Source organism: Ursus americanus, chromosome 19 (genome assembly GCF_024610735.1).
Source record: "Ursus americanus isolate L20-20 chromosome 19, mUrsAme1.1.p, whole genome shotgun sequence".
NCBI classification, from domain to species: Eukaryota; Metazoa; Chordata; class Mammalia; order Carnivora; family Ursidae; genus Ursus; species Ursus americanus.
In genome coordinates, this window is record NC_142145.1 from 51,766,494 (window position 1) to 51,792,877 (window position 26,384).

The following is a 26,384-nucleotide window of genomic DNA, read 5'->3' on the forward strand; positions in this document are numbered from 1 at the left end:
CTAACCATATTACCAATAACTGTACCATAGGTACTGGGCATACAAATGGAAGGAAAAATGTAGAAGAACTGATACAAGAAAAAAATTAAAATTTTTTTTCCATCACTATTTGAGATTTCTTTTACCTGCTAGTTGAAAATATGATGGATTAAAGGGAAATCAGAAGAAGCACATTTCCTGTGCCCAAATGAATCCATCATACTGACAGTCTCATCTCAATATTTTTCATCAAGTTTGGGCAGCCAATGTTCATTTGTCTACGTATTATATAGTGCTGTGCACTCTGAAAGCAGTAACAATCTCACGTGGGTATCATAATAAATATGTAGTATGTAAGCCCTATATTGGATATAAAAACACCTCAAGTACTATGTACTACGCACAGGTGTAGGACACAGAAAAGCAGCACCTCTGGCCTCGACTCACTTCCTATGGTAAAGTGCTATTACAGGGTGGATGGGGAAGAGAGGAATCAGGCAGGGCTGGGGGTGGGGGGCACAGATCTAAGTAGCAACTTTGTTTCAACTGCCGACTCTGCCACGGTCCTCCTCGGGGACATCCTAGAAACGCACTTCTCTCCCCACTACCACTGTGCCCCCGAGCACTGTGGACTCGCAGAGGGATCTCCAAGCACAAGTGACAATGATGACAGAGCCCAGTGATGAAAGCCTCCTCGCGGTCCTCGGCCACTGCTCTCTGTCTGCGTGGCTGCAGCAAGGACTCAAGACATTCGAGCTCTCAAGTTTTGGCTCTCCTCTGTGCCCAGTTATGATCACCATCAACCTTTTCTGAGCCCTGTTGGTTACCCTGTGCCACAATTTGGTCCTTAGATCCGTGACTCCCCCCGCCCCATGCCCATATCCCTGGTGAATTTCCAGTTTATTTCAGACAGGGGTCTTGTTTATTGCCACCACCCCCTTCTAGGGATTCAGTGGGTTTAAAAAATTGTAGAGGGGGCAGGGGAGGGACATTCTACTACCAATCCCTCTCTTACCCTACTGATCTCACTGTATGCTCTATACCCAGGCCTACTGGCCAGGTCCACACTGACATACCCGACAGGAGAGAGCCAAAGTGGAGAGGACACTTGCCTATTTTGAAATCTGGTCAGGTTTTACTGTTTCTATGCAAAATCTGAAAGAGCATAGAAAATAAAGGTAAGTCCTCACACTTTTCTATTTCATACACATGGTCAGAGTCAGACTGTGGAGCTGAGGCTCCTTGCTGCTTTGCTCTACCACCTGTTAGGACGCCCGCTCCTGACTTGCTGTTGGGTCTCTGTCACTGACACATTCACCTGCTTCACAGTCTTCCACTGGTACCATCTTTTCTGAATCATCGCGTCTGCTCACTGGGCTTATCACCATGTTCCCTCTGCTCTAATAACATTGGACAGGCCATGCCCAACCGTAACATCCCACAGAAACAGATATACTACGACTTTAAAATGATCGCCGTATATTTTTTAAAGATACCATGGCATGTAATTACCTTTGAAAATGTACTCAATGGCGTTTCCTATATATTGGAGTCTATTTCTCACTCTATTTTATGCTCCTGAAGTTGAGATCAAAAGAATTGGAGGGGGAAAAAAAAGCCCATGTTTTCCAGGGCTCCAAGGTATTTCATGAATAATTCTTTCACTGTACTCACGGATACTAAAAAATCGGCAAGTTAACAAGCTCCCCCAAAGTGAGTTGTATACTCCCTGCTCGCCCATGATTTTGTTTCTCTTTAAGTATCGCTTTTTCCCTCCAGAGTCTCAAGCACAGAGGATGGAGGGGAAGGAGCCGAAGACTAATTAGAATTTGATCATACACAAATTTTAACAGCGGTTGCAGTCGCAAACATATAGAACAGTGACTAAGATATATAAAAAGAATTAAAAGTTGTCTTTTTAAAAGGAATAGGTCTCTGTTTATGAGAAAGTGGTATTACAAAGAAAAGACCTCATTAAAAAGAAGAACTGTCACAGCATCCTGACATGGCAAATGGCTCACATCCCTCCCAGGATTCTTTTTATTCCAAACATCATTAAAGCAACATCTCTCTTATGGTTTTGCCATTCTTCCTTTGAAGGAAAATTCAGGCCATTTCTATTGCTTCACACAGCAAAATTTCCAAATCTTTATGCAGAATAAGAGTTATTAAGATATGAACTGCTGAACCATAGAACTGCGCTGTGTGAAAGACAGGAGGAAATCTGAAAGTCGTTAACGTATTCAAATCAAGCCCAATTCAAGTGCAGGCAAAACTTAAAACAATGCATTAAGCCAATTCTCAGTGAGAGTCCTCGCTTACAGAGTACGGTTGCTTTCCAAGATTATCAGAATATACTCACCAAGGCTTTCGTGTAGAGTTCCATCTTGAGGCAAAGAAAACTGGGAAGAGCAAGGTCTCTTTGGTTTTTCAAAATGTCATTTTCAATTTGCAAGTTCATTAAGAATGGCCATCTTAGGGGCGCCTGGGTGGCACAGCAGTTAAGCGTCTGCCTTCGGCTCAGGGCGTGATCCCAGCATTAAGGGATCGAGCCCCACATCAGGCTCCTCCGCTGGGAGCCTGCTTCTTCCTCTCCCACTCCCCCTGCTTGTGTTCCCTCTCTCGCTGGCTGTCTCTATCTCTGTCAAATAAATAAATAAAATCTTTAAAAAAAAAAAAAAAGAATGGCCATCTTAAGTCACCATATCTCAATAATAATAAAAAAATTCAGTTTATTTACCTGCCTAAATAAGGACATTATACTATAATCTTTTATACTTAGGTCTTAAAGTGTCATATTTATTATTAATATCCAAAGTACTTTACAGAGCTACTGATTAACATAGAATTTTCCATCAAGATATATCCAGGAGTCTTTTTTTGTTTTTTAACAAATTCCTAGCATCTGCTTGTTTTACTAATAGTTATCTCTGTTATAAAAGTTTAAAGTTCTAAATGCGTCATCTGTGGAACAGCAAAGAACAGTAACAGTGTTTGCTATTACATAGCCCTTAATGCTTTTCTGTGTTTTTTCTCAACATGGTACTGTATCATCTTAAATTCTTTTCTTCTGTGTAACCAAATTTAACCATTTGGTGGGTATATAATTTTTCTACATGACAAATGTTAAGAATGTGATGACTAAAAAGACAGAGTAGTGCACTGTCCTGTTCGGAAACCAAAACGAATAAACCTGGCGCATGAAACAAGCCCTACTATGGGTGCATTAATAAATCACACGGAAGGTCCCAAGCGGAGAAATTCATTTTTACCTCTTACTGGTAGTTACCATAGAGTATATTACAGAAAGGTGGAAATACTTCGATGAAGTCTGAAGATTTTGAGAGACATCAACAGGAACACAAGGTAAGGAAAGACATTTTGAAAAGGCTCAAATCTACTTGGGTGCACTCGGGGTGTGGCATGTCAAGGGACAGGATTAAAATGAGAAGAACAAGTTGATAAGCCAGGAGATTGCTTGGCCCTCTGTGCCCTTAAATCCCCATCTGATTTACATACTGTAGACAGTAGCCACTGAAAATTTCCAGGTAGGAAAATCACGTTTGAACCTTAGGACTTGGTAGCAGTTGGAGAAACTTGCAGCATTTCCCACTCATCCATTTGTATCTTTTTCTTCTTCCTCTCCAATTTTCAGGCCAATCCATCTACTCTGATCAGGTCTCAGCCTGTGAATCCCCAGAGGGAACTTGACCCAACCCTTCCATCTCTTCTCCCTCTACTTTCAACCTTGTCTTTGCCATTAACATTTCCTGTAAGAATGTCATTATCAAGTATTAATTCAATTCCAGAAGAAACACTTTCAAAAAAAAATAATGGAGCACAGTAGAAAGCCCTGGGGGCACTTCCCCCCCTGGACATAACATGCTTTGAAAAGAGGCAGTTATGGGAAAGAGTGAGGTAATGTATTAGTGCTCCTATTTCCAGTGTTTGTCTCTCCCACAATTTTAGAGCTGCTTGCATCATTTTAGATGGTGGCCTAGCGGTAGTGACCATAACAACTCCAAATATGGAAGATGATGCCAATTTGATGAACTCTGTTTTTCCTTCTAGATGCGTTCAAGCTGAACAGGTAAGCTGGATCTACTTTTTAAAGGTTTATTTGAATTAAATATATGTAATCTTTTATTATAGTTCAATAAATGATAAATTCTGTCACAGTCTAGAGAATCTTATAATTCTTTTGTTCTCTTGAACACACCCCCACAGTACATTCTGACTCTCTTCTTAGCCAAAGCAGTAGCACAACAGAGTAGGAGGCAAATACATAACGCCAGCAGGAGAGCTGTCAAACGTGGGACTTCATAATCAATGGGTCTAAGTCCCCTCCATTTTCTTTCCTGTAAACACCATCAATAGCTATGATTTTAATTCATTGTTGCCCTTATTTATAATGAATTAAAGTTGCCCATTCCAAGCTTTAAGAAAAAAAATCTGTGGCGGAAACCCTAACTTTACACACACACACACACACACACACACACACACACACACACAACTTCAAAAAAACCAAACACCTAAGATTGAAATAGAAGACCGATGACAGAAATAACTGTTGATTCTCAGATGTCTAAAAGAAGTGAAAGTTACCAAGACCATTCCTTTCCTTGTATCGGTTATGTATTATGAAATTAATGAAGTCTTTTTGAGTGCTAACATTACAATAACCTTTATAACACTTTTAATTCCAGAACTTCAAGATGGAAAAGTAGCTATTTTTGAAAAAGCAGCACTAGATACAATTAAAAAACATGGTTACTTTGTCATCATTCATAAAAGAAAAATATTTTAAAAAACAATGTCATCAATGCCTTTTCCTCATCTCAGTTTGAGGACCACGCAGTTGAATACAGAAATCATTTTCAAGAGGCAGAATCGATTCTTCATATTGTCGGCATTTATATTTACTATAAACTTATGGAAGATAAATCTTAACATAAAATAAGTTGGTGGAAATAATTTACACAGGGTCAATCTGTGTTAGCCATAAGAAATGTTACATACTGTAAGGTAAGAAGCAACTATGGCAAAACACTCAGCAACTCTAAGTCTGGCAATGGGGGTAATTTGTCAGTGACCTTTTAATTACGGTGAGTAACAGCAGGGCTGCTTTGTATGGTGCTGAGAGTTTATCACTAGCAACTTCCAAGTTAAAGTAGCCTCCACCCCACAGACCATACTCACTTTAAAATCAGACTCTAAGAAAGGACACTAATGATTTCCGAATTTGATAGCATCCATTTGAACACAGAGCACAGCTTTTGAGCACTTCAAGAAAAGCTAGAGCAGAACAATGGGTCATCTGGGGAAAATATTAAAATAGGTCAGTTCAATAATTGGAAATAATAATGAGAATTCGAAAACTGTTACAAGAACACTCGATATTTTATCAGTTAGGACCTCTCCTGATTCTAGGTATTATGTAGTAAAATGAGATGGCAGGGAATATACTCTGAAACACTTTTTCATGAATATTTTATGCAAGAAACCCAAAGTTTTTTTTGGCCATTCTATTTGTCCAGTGTTTTTCACTCTTCAAAGTTTTAGGTAATCAAAAACTTTTAAATTCTAGAATTTTTGATTCAATCTAGACATCCAGTAATAGAAATTACTCAAGATCGTAAATATGAATCATTTTTATGTCCTCGGTAGAAAAACAAATATTTCTATCTGTGCTTCATTGAAATATAAGCCACATACAATAAAACCATGCACAACTTAGTATTTGTAAATTATATGCCCTCGTATAAACACCACTTAGATCAGGATATAGAATATTCTTTACACCCCAGAAAGTTCCCTTGTGCCCATGGTAGTTGACACTCCCACTCCACTCCCAGTTGCTAAAAACCATTGTTCTGCTTTCTGTCACCGTTAGCTTACTTTTCTCAGAATTTTCTATCAGTAGAATCATACGGTATGCGATGTTGTGTGTTTGGCTTCTTCCACTTTGAAAATGACGTGGAGATGTATCCAAGTTGCATGAATTAATCTCTTCCTTTATAAAAGCTGATAGCATTCCATTCTATCCCTATTCTACGGTTTGTTTACTTCTCCACCAGTTGATGGACACTCGAGGGTATTTCCAGTTTTTATTATAAAGCTTCCAAGAACATTTGAAACCAAGTCTTTGTGTAAACTTGTGTTTTCATTTCTTTTGGAGAGATACCTAGTGCTGGGGTCGTGAGCCACAAGGAAAGTGCTTGCTTTACTTGATAAGAAAATGTTTCACAAAGCAGCTGTACTGCTGTGCATTTCTGCTTGCAATGTGTGAGATTTCCAGTTGTCCCACATCCTTGCCAGCATGTGTTATTGTCAGGCTTTTATTTTACTCATCCGACTGGGTGTGATTTCATTTGTGATTTTCATTTACATATATCTAAAGATGTTGAGCATCTATTCATGAGCTCATTTGCATCCCTTATACATTCTATGGTAAAACGTCTAGTCAAATAATTAGGTTAAATTGTAGAGTCCTTATATCTACTAAGCACAATTTTCAGCATCGGTTTTACAGATGTTTTCCCAGTCTGGCTTGTCGAATTTTCTAAAGTGTCTATTTTGAAGAGCAATATATCAATTTTAAAAAGTCCAATTAATCATTTTCCTTTTATGACAAATTCTTTTTGCCTCTTTCAGGCAAAAAGAATCTTTCTTCTACATACTATAGCTTATAATTTACAGATCTATAATCCAGATTGAATTAGTTTTCTTTACAGGTGACATAATTATTGGGTTTTTTTTTTTTCATAAGGATATGTAATTATTCCAGCATCATTTATTGAAAAAAGTAGCATTTTTGTATCAAATTACTTTGGCTCCTTTATCAAAAGTCAATGCACCATATTCATGGACTTTTTTTTTTCATTGCCATATATAAATATACTTACTTGACCACCACCCTGTCCTAATGTATTATAATTTTCAAATATAGTATATGGTAAGAGTTGAAATCAAATACTGTCAGCTTTTCAACTTTTTCTTTAAAACTTGTTTTAATTATGCTTCTCCTTTGATCTCTCGGTTTTAGAATCACCTGTCAATCTACTAAGATGTTTTATGGGATTTCTTCTGATTAGATTGAAACTATGGATCACTTTGGAGATTAGTAAACCAATATTAATATTTTATTATCTATGAACAGAGACTACCTCTCCATTTATTTATTTTAAAAATTCCTGGTTATGTTTTATATATTCAATATCTAAAGGCTGAAAACTATTGTGCTCAATTTATTCCCAAGTATTTAATGTTTTTATGCTATTTTATATTATAGTTTTTAAATTTCAATTTCTAATTGTTAGTGTAGAGAAATAAATTCGTTTTTGTGTTTCCTGAAAACTTGAATTTCTAAATTTTTTTTTGCACATGCCTAGAGATTCCTACAAAGAACACTGAATGACCTCTGATTAAAACAGGTTCACTTCCTTTTCAAACTCGCCTTTTTTTCCTGCTTTATTGCACTGACAAGGTCCTTAAGTAAAATATTGAGTAATGGTGAGATTAGACATCTATGCCTTGTTTCTGATGTTAGAAAGTATTATTTTTCCCTGTTAAATCTGACATGAACCACAAGCTTTCTGGGAATGTCATTTTTCAGGCTGAAGGGGTTCCCTTGTATTTGCTTCGACTTTTTATGGGTTTTGTTAAACACTTCAGGGCAAATTAATTTTCTTGTGATGAGAACTTTTAAGATCTATTTTCTTAGCAACTTTCATTTTTTTAAATTTTATTACGTTATGTTAGTCACCATACAGTATATCATTAGGTTTTGATATAGTGTTCCATGATTCAATGTTTGCAACTTCCAAATATGCAGAATAGGATTAACCATAGGCACCACGCTATACATCATATCTCCATTACATCCCCACGACTTATTTTAATAGGAAGTTTGCACCTTTTGGCCCTGTTCACACATTTCATCCACCCTTATACCCCTCTTTCTGAAACCCTCAAATAGAAGCGAGATTCTTGAACAAATTTGTTTTTAACAGTATTAGAATCTCAATCCACCTACTGCTTTAAATATGTCATTTGTGTTCAATTTTCAATTATTGTTCAAAATCAAACACTACTGAGCTTTTAAAATTCCTCATGGAATTCTTTACCGGTCCTTTGATTTTTCCCAAAGACTTGGAGTATCACTAGGACTACTGCAAATTTCCTATAATTTAGACGAAGTGAAAACTCAAAGGAACACGCTTTTTTCAAAAAGCATTCGTAAGATCCTGACTCAGAGGCAGGTGTGAAAGGGAGAAATGGTCTGTTAATGGTTGTAATCACTGTAGTTTCAAACTTCCTCCCACCCTGCCCTAAGGAAATGGAAAACCTCTGCAGTCTCTAGCATACTGTATTCCTACAGAGTTGATCCATTTGTGGAATGCAATTTGAAGTTCATCTGTGTGACCTGAGGCTGTAAAGACACATCTCTAAACTCAGACTAGGGCCTTTTTGCAAACACTTTTGCACAGGAAGTCAAGAAGCTTCCTGCCGTCATCACAGCAGGACTCCTTGGCCACATACAGCAACAGAGGGATGCTTTTGCAGCAACAAATCAGGCCCAGAAGTCAAAGGAAATCCACAAGTTTCAAGTTGCTCAGTCAGGAACTTGTGTTATCCCATTTCTTCTGCTCAACTTGTATGAAAATGGCATTAATGTGCTAACACTAAAAATGTCAATTGATACTTAAGTGAGTTTAATATCTTCATCTGACAACCTAGGTATTCAGTTAGAAATTATTGTTTTTATAAATGGGTAGTGCTGATTGAGGGATTCAAAGAACATGTTTTTTTGTTTGTTGTTTAATGAGAGGATGTGGTCAATTATAAAAATGACCACAAAGTCTTTCCCCTGTGTGTTAATAGTGACAGTACAGATCATCCCAACAAAAAGTCAGTCGCTTTGGCCAATGCAACATTAGCCATAAGTGATGTCAACAAAGTATTGAAGAATGCTTACACAGTGGAGTCCCCCCCCCCCCATGGATGCTTTTAATACCCGATATCCATGAGAAATGGCAGAGGTCATCTTGCTAGAGATGAGAAGCACATGGTCCAAACTACCAGCCAACTGCCAGATCTGTTAGTGAGGTGGTCCAGGACTAGCAGCTCCCAGCTGGCTCTCCAACTGATCTCAAATCCGAGAGCTAACCTAAGAGACCAGCTGACCTCACTCAGACCAGCAGAATTTGGAGTGACATACGTGGTTGTATTCAGCCGTTTGATTTGGGATGGTTCATTAAACATCAAGGGTCAACTGATGCATGATGGGAAAGTAATGTGGCTTTTAAAACAGTTTCATAGGAAAGCAGGGTAACATGGGTAAATATCATTAAGCTTAGATTATCAGAATTTGCCAGCAGAGAAACTTTTATAAAGTTGGCAGAAGCTGAGGAGTTTAGTTTCAAGCTTGACTTTAAAAAATAAAGGTAAATAAAATTCGGGTAAACGTAGGTGAGCAGAAAGAACTTTGTAGATGAGAATATTAACGTCAGCACAACTAGAAGGACAGAAGGAAAAGGGGACTTAAGAGCAAATTCTTACATTTCAGTCAATTTGACAGAATATATGAAATATCATACCTCTAACTGGATTACTGGTTTTACCTTCAGCCCAGGCCATTTGAGGTGACAGACGCAGAAACAAACCCAAAATACTCTGATGTTCCTGTCCCTTATATTGTCCACTATGCCTCTAGGTTTAAGACCAGGTTAAAAGAAGAGTTGAATTGGGTTCAGGTATTTAAATGAGGCCTAAGAAATGTGTTTTTGGAAATGCAAGCCTTTGTTTTTATTAAAATAATCTCTATAGTCATGAAAGCCAGTTTTTATCTCACTAAGTTTACAGAAAGGAATCAAGTTTATTTTAAAAACTTGCCATTACTCTTTCCTTACCTTTTCTATCTCATGGCGCACGAAATCTCATTGTTCTCCATTTGAAACAATAGACCTGTAATTTCACTTTTATATCCAGGATCAGATTGTGCCAACTTGAGGATTGTTGTAACTAATTACTAATCATGATGTGTCTTATCAAAATGGTCATAATGTATCTTGTTAACAATTCTGTATATGAGCTACGATTTCAATTAACGTGTTTCTCATCTCTACTGAATTTACAAAGTGCCATTTCACTCTTGCTTCCCCTGCAGATCACCCTCAAAGAACCTTGCAAGGAAGCCTATTTGCAACTTCAGTCTATTTCTGTTTTACTACGGGGTTCATAGAGCTGTGCTCACTTTACGGGACTTCCGTCAGGGAATATTTGCACTTGCATTGAATGATGCCTGTCTTCTTCACGGATTTGTAAACTCCTTGAGCACAAAGACCAAATATCTTTAGACTCACCCATTTATTTTCAGCTTGGAGCTCAGTGTCTGGCATCTAGCATGCACTGAACCAATATTTGTTGAAAGGATGAATTAACGAAGACATCTCTCTTTTGCATGCATGAGGTCTCAGCTTAAATGCTAACAATGCAAGTTGCTGAGGTGAATTTACTCCAGGGAGATGCAACAGCTGAGGGCCCAAACGTGAAAAAAGCTTCATAGAATCAAGAACCAGAAAGACCAGGTGGAACCAAAGCTGGGTGGTCCACAAGGTGAGATGGGTTGCAAGGGGGAGTTAGGACATCAATCCTACAGGACCTTTTAGGTCCTGGTAAGAGTTTGGAGTTCATTCGAAATGCAACGGGAGAGACTGCAGGGTTTATACAGGGTCTGGTATGATATAATGCATGCGAAGATCACCCTTGCTGCTGCACAGGCAACGGAGTCAAGGCAGGCAGGGGTGAGTAGGGGAGAGGTCAGGAACTGTACAGTCGTGAAGCTTTTGACCTCTTTAGGTTCATGCTGTAGATATGGAGAAAAGTGGATCAATGTGCGATATTTTCTTGAGAAGCATTAGGATCCGTTTGGCAGATGAAAGAGGAATTGAGCTGTTTCCCTGGTTTCTGTCCTGAGCACCTGAGTGTATGATGTTCCGTTCACAGGCACACAAAGTCTATAAACGGGATTGGGGTGCATTAGAGGAGGACAGGAGAAAACACAATCATGTGGAAATTTTTAAGAGAAGCATTAAAATTAAAAAAGATGGAAATTCGATATCCCAGGGAGGCACTAATAAAAAGAAAGCCAGAATAGCTTTATTAAAGTCAAATAAGATTTTAGAACAAGGAATATAACCAGGGAAAAAAGAGACGTTTCATAATGATAAAGAGGTCAAGTCATCAATCCTTAGTGGATCTGTACATATTAACAGAGCCTCATACCACAAGAAACAAAATTTATTAGAACCAAAAAGAAAAATGGACAAGTCCAGAACTATAGTCAAGAAATACAGCTTACAGGGGGAAAGGGATGCTTCTTATAAATTATCTTTCCTAATCACACTTACTAATGAGTTCACGCCAGTTTATATTATGGAATATACATAATTCTAGCTGACTTCATCAGAACTGCTAAAATGATAGAGTCTTAATCATTCCTTGCATAGAATTTCTCTGACACCAGTGCCAAGGATCTCCAAATCTTCATGACTCAATAATCCAATAGGGGTTTATGATGTAACAAAAATAAAATATTGAATGTCTCTATTGAGTATTTACTCTGAAGGCACACGTTCTGTCAATGAAAAAGCAAATTTGCATGCTAAGTGAACGGACGCGTGCTTTGACATAGTAAATACTATAAGTGGTTACAAGCCCACTACAAATGCTTAACTTTGGAATTTTTTGAATTAAAAGATTTGAAAGACTTTTACATTTAAAATTCTTACATTAGAAGTTTCCGTGTTACACCAGTGGCAATAGCAACATTCATGTGTACATTTTTATAGAGCATTAAAATTCTAGAACCATCCCAACCATTATCTCATTCAATTCCCACAACTCAGGGAAGTTTATTTTTCCTTAAAGCAAGCAAACAGACAAAATACTAAATCTCAAGATACCAAGAAAGTGGCCAAATTCACAGTAAGTTAAGTTACCCGGTCTTCTGACTTTATGTCCACTGCTCTTTCTTTCACACAAACTTAGCTTTAGTGCAAATACAAAGAGATAGAAGGTATTTGTGTACCCACTTTATTCTTTGTCTGACAACCATCCTTACTTTTTAATTATACTGTCAGATCTTCAATATGCCCACGTAGATCTTAGTAAATTTGCCAAGAAACAGACTAAACATTTTGTTGTTCCTAGACAAAATTGACTTTTATTACCAAAAAAAAAAAAAAAAAAAAAGGAAAAGGAAAATTCACTAGACCACAATCTTCTCGAAATCGTATTCTAGAAGTGAGCCTAAATAAGATTATGTATGAAATGACTCTTCCGGAAAAATCTCTAGAATATTGAAGACAAGTGGACTTTCAATACTATTTAAGACCTAAGGTGCATCTAAATGTGTCATAAATATAATTTAGTTAATTCCAGACTTGTATGAAATTCTATGCTCTTTCCTGTCAATTCATATCAAGAATTAGGAATTACTGCTACTATCCATATATTTTCAGGATGAGGATATGCCAATAACATAAGGAAAATGTGCATAAGAGAAGTATCAGCTTTCTTATAAAGTAGAAATCAGATTAAACAGGAATGTACACTAAGTACAAATAATGTATTATATATTTTGAAAAACAAAAGATGTCTTAAGTACTAAGAGCTTTTTGTCACTGCAGATTTCCCAAACAACTTAAACAAGACAATTGTATTATCATTGAATGCTGCAGTAAATAATATCAAATATGATTAGGAATTGATTTAATGAAAGGGCATAGCAATTAAAGTTGGCATTAAATTTCTATTAACCACTAATAACAACTGAATGTTTAGTTTCCTTCAGAGCACTGCAGAACAGAATTTTTCTTCTCAGGCCTGTCCCGGAATACATTAGATGTATGTAATCAGATACTTGGAGTTTCCCCTTATGCCTTCACCATTCTACAAATCTACCCCTGAGTTCTACTCCTGCCCAAGAATCAAAACAGTCTTCAGAAACTATGAGAAATAGATTAGACCATCCAGAAGCTTTTCAAAAGTAGTATTGATGTTCTTGATGTTGCATATTTCTGTTAGAAAAACAGATTTTAGGTCCTAACGTTGAAGGCAACTTTTTCTCAAAGAGTCTTTGACAGAATAGTAAAGTGGAAAACATGATAAAATGGAAGGTAGTTCTGAATTTAAATGCATTTGGATTCGTCTCTATGCCCACTCCCACTGTGCCTCCGTGCATCTCTTGGGGGTATAACTTTGAGCAAGTTCCTTAATTCCTTGATCTTCGTTTTATCCGTAAATAAGACAGGAATACCTGGACTCATCTCACAAGGTCATCTCCAGAACTTGAGCAGATAAAATGCTTAGCATGTGGAGAACAATAAATATTACTTGCCTTCCCCATTCCATAGATCTTAAAAAGCCACAAGATGAAGTATCCGGAAACACACAGTATTCCAAAAGCCCTCGTCTCCTCTGAGCACCTGCTTTGGCAGTGGAGTGTTTCCAGTAACACGGAGTATTTATTTCTAGTAACACTGAGGTCACCTAAAACAGAGCCCCTGAACTTGATAATGCTTGCATTCTGATGATAGGCAATGGGATTTCTGGGTTTGTTATTTATATTTTTGCACTATACAAGATTATGTTCAAGGATTATAAATAGAAAAATGCATTTAATATTTGGATAAACACTCTCAAAGATCTTATGTTTTAAATATTAAAGAAATATTTTATACCGCTAAGGCTAAATGGTTTTAAACTTTTGCTTTCTCTTCACTCATAGTTTCTAACTTATATAAAATGACATAAATACTTTTTATTCTGCTATATATGATAAGTGACTAGTAAAAAAAAAAGTTACAAAATCTGTTCTAAGGTCTAATATTGCCTTGTTGCCCTCTCTGAAAGACCTCATGGTATACATAGTTGTAAATGCTTTAGCAAAATAAATTATACTGTTCTTATTAAAAAAAATCTGGCTTAAGCCCTGATCATATAAAAAGGTAGATTAGATATAATAATTTACTTTTTTGGTTAATCCTATATATGCCATAAAGCTTTATATGCATATTGAAAGATCTATTTTTTATTCTTGCTTGCTCATACAATTAACTTATTTTAAAACATCTTGGAAAAAAAAAAACAAAAATGAAGAAAATCCAATGGATAGAAAATCTAAAAAAGTTTTCATTTTCTTGTCTTCAGCAATTCAGAAAGAACACCATCATCAACCCTAGAACACAGTTTTCCGTGGTCAGTATCAGATCCCCACATGAGACAGAGCCGAAGTTTTCCGCTTCCTAAATCTCACTGGTTATTTGAAACCCAGGGCTGTGGTGAATACTATCTGAGTCAGAATTGAGCATTAGGATTGGATTATGGAAAAAAGATTGGATTATGGAATCAAGTACTAAGCACTCCCAACCCCAGAGATAAGACTGCAGTTAGAAGTTACAAGTTTCGGTGCAATAGGTAGTAGGAAGTCATGGTATCCTGATTACCTAGTATTTTATAATTTCACAGATTCAGTAGGTTGGGTCAGCAGTTTAAAGAGCAAAAAGTTATGGTTGAAATGGCCGAACTCGGCTATTAAGAATCATCAAAGTGTGAAGCAATTTAAAATAGAAGTCAATGTAGTTTCCTCTGGAAAAAATCAAGTTTGGGAATTTTAAAAGTGGTTGTCCTTGGAGGTAATTTAGTAACATCATGAAATAAGATTTGCATTTAAACTAAATTTATATATTTTATGGGTATCAAATGATGAACATAATGAGTCATGTTCAAGATTTAAACCATGACCTGAGAATTTGCATATATTAATCTTTTATTAGAGATTCTGTAGAACATTCCGCTTCAAGGTCCACCAATTAAAGACAATTGCCGCAATGGCACCAGAGGTAGAAAAGAATATTTAGAGTAAAGAATTTAGACTAAAGAATGTAGACTAAAGAATGTAGACTAAAGAATTTAGAATTAGGAAGAATAATTACAATACTAACAGTCGTAGTATTAGTAATAGCTCACATGCATTGGGTATTTCTCTATCATACACAAGGTCTTATTTAATACTCACAAAACATTATTGTAGATATTCTATTGTTCTCATTTCAAAGATGAAAAGATTTGGAAGGTAATTGACCCAATGTCAAGATGCTACAAAGTGGCAGATCTGAAATCATAAAGCTTAAAGTACCAAGAACCTTCAGAAATATAATACACGCCAGATTTCTTTTAAAGTTTCTACTCTTGAAAAATATAGTAATATCTTCCCACGGTCAACTAGGTAAGACTAAGGAAAATTTTAAGGTAGGGGAAATTACAGATTTCTGAAAACAGTATTAAAATCAGGGACCAGTGAATCTACAAAAACCCTTATTAATGTTGGCACAATCACTTCAGTATAGTCATTTATTGAACACTTCATGTTTAAATCCAGTACTAAGCACTCTTTGTAAATTAGCTCTTTTAGTTTTTACAACTGCTCCTGAAGGCATGGCCAAAAGGTGGCACAGTCCTGAGTTCAAATCACAGGTTCCAATCTGTTCCTAAAGCCCATGTTCTCTGCCACAATGCTACGGTCAAGGGGCATTTACATGCCTTCAGTCGACCCAGTTTCTATTTACCAGGTTTTGTTCACTAGGAAATTTTGGGGATATCCCTTCCCTACATTGCTCACAAGACACTCGAAAATTTGTCCCAGGTTGAAGGTGAACATGCATTCCAAGGGGTCTAGGCTTCCAACTAAATACACAGCATCTTTCCATTTATGTCTAAGAGGTTCTGACTCACCAGGAATCTCAGGCATGTGAAATGCGGAATAACTTGCATGCTTGAGAAGCAAAACCTTTGGATGGCCTGTATTTCTCAACATCTGTCCACCCACGATAAGTTCATGTCATGGCCAAAGCACTGGTTTCATCACTTAGCTTGTGTCCGCACGGCAGCTACTGGAGTGTACTTCTAAGAGACCGCGCATCACCTTTGCTCCTTTAATTCCTCACCGCCACCTCCCCCGCTCCAGGATTGCCTGCAGTAACGGCTTCAATTCTGCCATCTGATTCGATTTTACTGTCTTTTTTCAATCCTAGTTCTGTTTTGCTAATTAATCCCAAGCAGAGTGACAGGCAATTTCATATATTGGAGCAGAAAATTTTGACGTTGAGGAAAAGATATGCAGAAGCAAATTTACGTGCATTTGAAATACCAGTAAGGGAGGCTCACAGTTAGCGAAGGATCCGGATAAAGATAATCACAATAGGTACATTTTCATCATAACCCATTTCAAGGGGAGAGCCTTCTCCATTTTACAGTTATTTTACAGCAATAAAAATCATGTAGATTGTAGCAATTACAGGTTTCATAAAACTGTACTGCAGTTATATTTTACAAGAAGAATGCTTGTCATGAAACTCCCCTTATACTAAATGTTAAGTCCCTATACTTTATGTAAGTTAATAAAAATCTCTAAATACATCAGCATATGCTTAGCTAATAATAAACATTTCAATCCACATACCAATGCCTTTTTGTGGTAGCCTATTTTTTCCCTTCCACATGTGTCTCTTTAGTTACAACTTTCCAATTTATAACAAGGCAGAAATACTTCTGAGCAGGTCACGATGTCAGATATCATCTGCAAAGAGTAAATGTATTTTGAAACTCTTACCTGATCTTAGTGAGACGAGTGTAATCTGTTCCCCAACTCCATTAATCTGAGATTCTATCTCGGGAAGCCGGATGTTTGCTGGTCCTTTCAACAGTGTCCCAGGAAGGGGTAAGAGCGGTAGTCACTGAAAGTGCTCCAGAGCCCCTTCCGCCAAGCGCTAAAACACGGGGGGAAACAGAAAAACAATCACGAATCCGTTAACAGAGCTTCGGAGTTACTTTTTCAACATTACATATACACGTTAAACCACATGAACGACAGCCTCCTCTTATCTTTTAACCAACAGTTCATTGGCAGGCTAATCTAGTCATCAAGAATGCGGGCTCTGGGTCCAACACCGAGACTTCATGTCGCATCTCAGCCACCCACCCGCCTCTTGGGCGACTATGGACACCCTCTGCAGAGGACTGTGAAAAGGACAAATTAATACAAGTGCTTTTAACTGTGGCTCAGTAAAGAGTAGTTATTTTATCCTTTTTTTTTTTTTTCTTTCCCGTTCTTGGTGAAAGGAAAACAGAACACCCATTTGTTGAGCACATAATATAAAGCAGTGGGTGGTATTTTATAGAAATTATCTCACTTCATCTTCAGATGACATGTTATTAAATCTCTTTTGCAAATAAGGAAACCAAGATCTGGGGAATTAGTAATTTATCAAAGTTAGACAACAAGAAAGCAGTATAACTGGGACTTAAACTGTGTCTGTTTGATTTTCGCAGTCTCCACGACTTTCTGAACCCCCATGTTAGAGGGCTCGCTTGGAGTATTTTGATGCTATCCGTAGCAAAACAGCAAACATATAAAATTTAACTCTGTCAGTTTCATATAAAATACTATTTTTTATAAACTTGCCTTAAGTTTAGTTACGCTGAATTTTAGTAGATGGAGTGCAACTAAAATTAGCCAATGAAATTCAGCACGTAAAACACATTAGAACATTCAAAGAAATTTTACTGTTTTTTTTTTTTAAAGATTTTATTTATTTTGGATAGAGAGCAAGTGTGCCCTGCCCACTTGTGTATGCCAATGGGGAGAAAGACAGAAGGGGGAAGGGAAGGGAAACGGAGAGAATCCAAAGCAGGCTTGTGCCGAGTACGGAGCTCGATCCCATGACCCCAAGATCACAACCTGAGCTGAAACCAAGAGTCAGATGCTTAACCGACTGAGCCACCCAGGCGCCCCTCAAAGAAATGTTTCTATTTAACTCTGTGAAAGATTGATTTATAGTGACGCTCACCACCATGGAAAGATAACTGACAAAAGACAACTTGTTCAAATTACTATGGTCAAATTTACAGAACAATTAAAGCTGTGTACTAAGGCCCATTGGATAGAGTTTCATTATAATAGTATCTTTATTAAAAATCTACCAATAGAAAATAAAAATATTTAATCATATTCCCAGCACATCATCATTGCCATTACTAACAATATGGTATCTTTTCCATACTATTTTTCTATGCTTAGATTTTTCCCTAGATATATAACAATACTATATTCCATTTATTTACTTAATATTATAACAAGCAGTTCAGAGTTTTAATACTTCGTGAACATTTTATTAAATAATGCATTATAAGGACCCCTGGGTGGCTCAGTCAGTTAAGCCTCAGACTCCTGATTTTGGCTCAGGTCACGATCTCAGGGTTGTGAGACTGACTTGGCACCTGGCTCCACACTCAGCAGGGAATCTGCTTGAGATTCTTTCCCTCTGCTCCTCCACTCTGCGGGCACACATGTGCATGCTCTCTAAAATAAATCTTTTAAAAAAATAATGCACTATACATTTTAGATAAATTTCACTTTTTTTAAAATTATGGAATATAGATCTATAATCCCTTATGACAATACCAAACTCCAAAAATTCTCTTAAGGATTTTGTTTCTCATTTGGTAGGAAAATCTGATCTGACCTGATATGAAGCCTCTTATTATTTAGAATGCTCAATATGAATATTCTTATAATTCACAATGAAATTATGAATGGGTTTAACTATGGGGTCCTACCTCAGAACACCCTGGGGGGGGGGAGGGTCTTTATATAAAATAGCCTATATTTTCTTTATATAAAATAGCCTGTATTTTCTAAAATCTAACAAGGTCCGATTTCTGAAAACTTTAGAATTTTTGATGAGCAGTTGTGGGCCTAAAATAGTAACAAGGTCTCACGTGGTGCTTAGCATTTGCCAGGCATATTAACTGCTTTACATATAATAACCCTCCTAACACCCTCTCACACAAGGTAGGTACTATTTTTTATTTTTTTAAAGATTTATTTGCGAGAGAGAGAAAGAGAGAGCACAGAGCTGGGAGGAGAGGGAGAAGCAGGGTCCCTGTGAGCAGGGAGCCCAGTGTGGGACTCAATCCCAGGACCCTGAGATCATGACCTGAGCCGAAGGCAGACGCTTAACTGAGCCACCCAGGTGCCCGGTAGGTACTATCATTAATCTCCTCTTACAGGTGAGCACACTGAGCCACAGGGAGCCTCAGTCACTTGCTCGATTCCACATGGATAGGAAACAACACACCTGCAACCTGAATCCGGAGAGCCTGACTCCAGCATCTGTGTCCCACATCCCCATTCCCAAGCACCGGCTTCTCTCTCAGAAGTAGAACCACAACATCAACACGTCGAAGATCTCGGTGCGTATGGACAGGCTGTCTCCTTAGAATAGGATGTTTGTGCCAGTCGTGACGGAGAACACGCAGTTTGATTTCATTGAGGTCACTGGTTGCATTTTTAATTTTTTTGTATTTGGCAAGTGAAGAAAATTAACTTTATGATTGGCTTGGATTTTAACTTGCTTTTTGTGATGGTGATGGTGAAAATGTTTGCACATTTTTTTTTATTACATTTGTTTTTTTTCTTCTTTCAGTGATCGTTGCACACCCTTTGCCTAGAGATATAATTGTCTTCTGGTATCTTCCTGTTCCCTATGCTCACCTGCATGGCCTCTCCCGGGTTTGTCACTACACTCATCTGCTGTTGCTATTTCACACCTGCGGGAGAGGCTTGGTAACTCTGAGACCTGTGCATCTGGAAGAGCTCTCCTTTCAAAGCCGAACCAGTCCAACCAACTTGGAGTGGCCTGACTTCCACCTCCCATGCCCTCTTTTGCCTTTCCTTTCTTCCCCGATCTCCACCATCCACTTGACAACTGCTCAGATGCAGGACTCGGAACCTCATGCAATGTTCTCCCATGAAGACTCTTCTTTCATTGCAGCTTCTCCTGAGTCAGGAATATCCCACATCTCTACCACTGGTGCCTTTCAATGACTCCAGCCTATGAAGTTCATGCGTTTGAGCTCTGTAATATTTTGCCCATTCTGGTCTTCTACCACCATATCGTAGGCACTCTTCGTTGTTGACTAAGGGAATAAACTTTGATCATCATGTGAAGAACTTATCCAACATTCCAAGCCTCTGGTGCTTTCTCATCACCTCTGCCAACCTTTGGCTTTAGAGAGAATGAAAAGCCAATGCAATTTCTCCTACAAATCCTCTTCAAAAAACCATCAAATTTCTAACATAAGCTGGAGATGAGACCAGTGCAATTGTTTTTCAGCCAGTCCCGCATGCATGTTTGCCATGTGTGTGACATTTATTATCCCAGCAGTATATAAAACTCCCATTTGCTTTATGTCATCACTAATACTTGGGATTTTCAGTCTGTTTCATTTTATTTGTCTTATTTTTTTTTAAAGATTTTATTTGAGAGAGAGCAAGTGAGAGAAAGAACACAATCGGGGGTAGGGGTATAGGGAGAGGGAGAAGCAGGCTCTCGGCTGAGCAGGGAGCCTGATGTGGGGCTCAATTCCAGGACCCTGAGATCATGACCTGAGCTGAAGGCAGACGCTTAACTGACTGTGCCACCCAGGTGCCCAGTCTTTTTCCTTTTAGTTTTTCTAGTGGACATATCATGGCATTACACTGTGGTTTCAATTTGCATTTTCCCAATGACTAGTGAAATTTTACAATTTGTTTATTGACTATGCGGATATTCCCTATTATGAAGTTCCAATTCAAACTTAATCATTTAATAGATTGTCCACGTTAAAGTTACTTTAGTTGTGGGGTTCCTTTATATATTCTGGAAAGGAGTCCTTTATTTTATATTTATTTATTTTATATATATATATAGCTATGATTTATATATATCATATATATATATATGTGTGTGTGTATATATATACATATATATAAAGGAAAAGCTATACAAATTAAGGAATGACAAGGATGAATTGCTTGTTAAAAAAAGGCAAAAAAAAAAAAAATCAGAAGGGAATATTCTACAGACATCCATGCTTATAAAAGACATCTTTACGTCTTAAAATTTAGATAAAAAGGACAATTTTCTGGGAAAGACGTACTACCAAAACTGACCCCATTAGAGATATAAAGTTTAAAGAAATCAATTTCCATAGAGAAGAAAGAGAAAGTTATTAAAGATCAATCTCATAAAAGAGCCAGGTCAGACCGTGTCACAGCTGAAATCCAAAAAGCATTCCAAGACTAAACAGTCCCAACACTATAAATTGTCCCCATAGCTCCAACACACTATAAATTCGAAGTGAGAGAAAATTTGTTTGTTATTAAGCCAGTATAATGTTGAAGTGGGGAGAGAACCTCAAGCTGACTCTGCACTGATTACAGAGCCCCATGCAGGGCTCAACCCCAAAACCCTGAAACCATGACCTGAGACGAAACCAAGAATCCATGTTTAACCAACTGAGCCACCCAGCTGCTCCGAGAGGCATTTCTACTCAGACCTGAAGCAGGCAGAGAATGCACAGTATCTCATTATTCACTATTGTACTGAAAGTACTAGCAAAAGGACTTAGAATAAATCAATTAAAGTTGTAAGAATTGGTAAGGAAGAGATGAACCTTTTTACTTATGAATAATGGGACATTTGGAAAATGCTGAAGAATAATAGTACCTCAATAAAATAATTTAGTAAGTCAACAGAATATGAAATTAATATTCAGAAATGCCTTTCATATATATTACATTATACGTTAATAATAAAACCACACTGAAAGGGAGAGGGAAGAAAATTAACCTAAGTAACTTCTGAATAAGTGTTTTGCTTGCTTACCTACATGCTGTAGTTAAAGCTTCATTTTTCAGTGGTATGAAATTGCAATTTGAGGTATTTTATGGGTATTTACAGATTAATAATGAAATCTATTGATGATATTGAGAGTGAGGTTTCTCATTGTTAAAAATCACTAGCAATGAGAGGGGAGTTTGCCAGAATGAATCCTGTGATGTTGGAATGGAGGCAGGTGTATCAATGAAATCATATTTGGGTTTGTGTTTATAGACACAAATAGATATAAAAATGATAGATATGTGTATATGCTTGTTTGCATACATGAATGTATGTCCTAGCTCCGTTAGGTGAGAGAGGACCCAGAAGCAATGACGAAGTTCAATGAGCACACCCAGCACCCAGATCTTGGTTTCCAAATACCCTTCTTCAATAAAATAAACCAAAAATCCTTGGAGAAATGGTTGATTTCAGGAATGAAGCAGAGAGGAGAATAGGGGATGGGGCAAGAAGAGCCAGCAAGATCTTGTAATGACAGAAAGGAAGCAAATGCTCAAAATTTGATGGCATGTCAAAAGAATAAATGACCCAGCCTAAAGGAGCTCCCATGGCCAAACCTAGAGTAAAGTGAACAAACGAGAGTGGATTTGATCTCCTGGAATAAATAAATATCCTTGAGTCTATACCAAAAAAAAGCAATTACATGAATAAATAAGGACGAGACAGCTTATTCTTAGATTTCAAATTAAGATAGAAGAAATGATGCAAATAAGAAACATCTCCCAAACACCGGAGAAATAATTAGTGCAGAAGCAAGAATCGCTGACAGAGGCTAATATATATATGAGTGGGGAAAACGGACAGATTCCACATCAATCAAGTAATCAATCTTAGTAACACCAGGAATGAAACATGTCAATATTATGTATCTCCTCATATGAAGCACTGAGATTACCTCATCATTTCTGAGGTATTCCTGCCAAAATGAGGAACCTGAGGGGCCCCTGGGTGGCTCAGTCAGTTAAGCAACCAACTTTTGGTTTTGGCTCAGGTTTTGATCTCAGGACCCTTAGACTGAACCCTGCATGGGGCTCTTCACTCAGCAAGGAGTCTGCTTATCTCCATCTCCCTCTGCACGCCCCCCCACATGGTCTCTAAATAAATCTTAAAAAAAAAAAAAAAAAAGAGGAACCTGAACTTAATCCTGAAGAAATGTCAGACAAACACAAATTCAGAGAAATTCCCCAAATTGAATGGCCAGCACTCCTCAAAAATATCAAGGTCATGAGGATACATGAAGTCTGAGTTCCCCACCTCAAGGAAGGATAGATCTGACAACTAAACTCAGTATATGATCTTGGATTTGATCCTCAACTAGAAAAAGGACATTTGTAGCACAATTGGCAAAATTTTAAGAAGACTTATGAGTTGTATCAATATTAATTTCACAATTTTGTAATTGTACCACAGTTATTATATAAGATGTTGACAGTGAAGCTAGGTGATGGGTTTATAAGAACTCTTAGTAATTCTTTGGCAAATGTTTTAAAATTCAACTTACTTCAAAATGAAAGTTTAAAAACATTTTAGAAGCACCTAGGGAAAAGACTAGCAAACCAAATTCAAAGATAATAGATAGAAAGAATGAATAAAAATGAATACAAAAAAAAAAAAAACAATCGAGTTGAAACCAGGTATATAATGGAAAATACCAAAAGCTGTTTCTAAAAACTCTTAAGACATTAGGAAAAGAAAAGAGAAATTTAGCAGTATCACATGCAAATCAGGACATCTCTGCAGTAAATAAGTGTCAGGAAAAAAAAAAAAAAAACTTTACGCCAGTAACTTACAAAACAGAACAGAGTCAAGAAACACACCCGCACGTACATAGCTACCTAATTTATGACAAAGATGCCATCTCGGTCAATGAGAAAAACAACGAATTGGATCTTTTCAGTAAATGGTGCTTGATAAATTGAAAATTCACGTGGAAAAAGAAATGGGTCTTGACCACTTCCTCACACTTTACCCAAAACATAAAAATAAAGCCAGATGGATTATAGACGAAAGGTAAAATGAGATAGCTTCTAGAAAAATGGCTCACATTACAAAAACCTAGTGTTAGCAGATAGAGGAAATGAAATTCACACGTGACTGGTCCAGTGTAAATTGGTTCACTTACTTGAAAAGATGTGTAGCTAGAGTTGAACAAATGCAGAGTCTTTTCAGCAATTCCACTCCTAAGCACATCCTAGAGAATGACCATGAGTGCGCACCAAAAGATGTGGACCAGAATCTTCACAGCTTTTTGACTCATGAAAGCCAAAAACCACCAACAAGGCAAATTTTCATCAGTAGTAGAACTGATTAATATGTTATGCTCTATTTGTAACATTGCTCTCCAGCCACAAAGGCTGATAAAATATTGTTGCCTGTAACACATCAGTCCTACAGAGGTAATACTGAGTAACAACAACAAAAATTGAGCATAGGGTATTACAACTATATAAAATTCAAAAAACTGGTAACACTAATTTATAGTGGAAAATGCCTTATAATCATTACCTCTGGGGGCATTAATTAGGAAGTATGACACAGGAGTTCTTTGGGCTGGAGTTAATATTCTGTACCTTTATATTAGTGGGGCTTACTCAAGTATAACCCAGCAGCCATCACGTTCACTAGGCTGTTACACTCAAGATTCATGTGGTTTACTTTGTGTCAGTAATAATCTGGTGAATTTTTTTTCTTGACTGTATCCTTTTGTTTCAATTTTCATAGTTTATACATGCCATATTCTCAGACAGAGCTTTCCCAAGGAGGCCGTTCAAACCAAGTATTAATTTCAGAGAATATATTCTTCCATAAAATAACAGAAGAAAGGAAAAGAACTATTTTTTTTTAATCTTCCAACCCCTTTGCTGAAAATGGATGCTTTAGTTATCTGTTTACTGCTTTGTAGAGCAAGAAAAGATAATATCCTGGCTTTTACTATAAATGCTGACTATTCCATCTGTTACGAAGTCTTTATTTCTTCTCGAAAAGTGGCAGGACATATTGGATACTGGTAATACTGCAGAGTTAGCACTCTGGGCTAGCTGAGAAAAATATTTTTAATTTCTGTGTACCAAAGTGATTGTTTTGAAAACATTTTAATGAGGCATTATATTTTTCTAAACTAACAATATTCTTCTAGCTTAGCTCTATAAAGGTGCTAATGCAAAACCATGTATTTCAATTTTCCTCAACATTAAACTGCAATGACAATCACATTTTCCTCCAATGACAGATTTTCTAGAATTTTCCATCTCTATCAACTTAAATCAACTAACAGTAGTGAGTTTGAAATCTCAAGTGCAGTCATCCATGATTTTCTCTGAAAGTTCCACTTAAAAAAAATAATGAACATACAGTCCCTTAAGGATTTCATATTCTGTTATGGAAGACAGAATTATAACTACATCATAACTGACATATGAAATATGAGTACTAGTCATACAAGTACTGATTTCTACCAATAGAATGTCAGATGATCAGGATCTCTAGTAGCCCCTACACTACCCACAGGGTCTATAATACAGTGTCTTTAATATGGCCAGTTATCAGTATGTTGTTTTTCTAAATTCTAAAGGTAACACCCTTAAAGTGAAAAGAAAACATTCAATTATGATCAACACCTTCTATTAAGAGAAGGCTCGGAAATACACATATATTCAATTTTAAAAAGCAAAATAAAATAAATTGAATCTGGCAATTGGGATATGAAATACATATATATTCAATTTTAAAAAGCAAAATAAAATAAATTGAATCTGGCAATTGGGATATGTTCCAATTACCTAGAAAATGTCCTCATCTACCATCTTTCTGTTCAACACCATTTCCAAGTAAATGAGGTATTACTGCGCATTCATACAATGTCATTTACATATCCAGAAAAAAAATGAGGAAAAGCAATGGGACCATATATAGTCATATTTCTTCTAGAACCTTAATAAAGTTTTAGGACATATAAGAATTTTTGTCCATAATACTATAGAGGTCCTCTTTGACTTTTGTTTAATTCCAATCATATAATAAATATTCTCCATTCCTTTGAATTCAACTCTTCCCATTGCCATTACCAATGTTTCAATTTGTACGTTTCATCTAACTACGGAAACATTATCAGAACCCAAAGAGAGGTATATTATCTTACTAATTAATGCTCTCCAGGAGACTTAGAAATTAATATCGGCCATGCTGCAGAAATAATGACCGCTGAAATCACAGCCCTAACACACACTTAAGTGAACACACTCAAATATCCATTTCTTCAGGAGTGTAGCAAAAGATGGAGAAGTTAACCAAAATAGACTGTGCGAAAGCAGAGATTACATTGGCTCATAGCTATACTAAAATGCTACCTTAGCTGGCAGTCACAAGCTCTGCCTTCAGGATTCTGACAATGATGTAAACACCACACAAAGAAATATTGAAGAAGAATTACATAATCCATTCTTCAACCAATTGTTAGCTTGGTTGCTGTAGATTTAAACACTGCCACGGGCTTCTAGTGGTTGGCAACTCACGCTGTGGAAAATGTCACTGGGCTTTGCTACCCTACTAGCTGTGCTCCACAGAGCAGAAAATTAAGCTTGACATATTTGGGGGAGGAGTTTTCTGATTTGTAAG

At 37.0% G+C, this 26,384-nt stretch overlaps 1 protein-coding gene across 1 annotated transcript in view; it reads right to left on the reverse strand.

The window, feature by feature from the left end:
• Nucleotides 1-26,384, reverse strand: part of DLGAP1 (DLG associated protein 1) — a 793,827-nt gene that overhangs the window by 719,210 nt on the left and 48,233 nt on the right. Inside the window, exon 2 of the mRNA XM_045781889.2 lies at nucleotides 16,658-16,814. The gene's annotated coding sequence lies outside the window, so the exon portion shown is untranslated. The remainder of the gene's footprint in view (nucleotides 1-16,657; nucleotides 16,815-26,384) is intronic.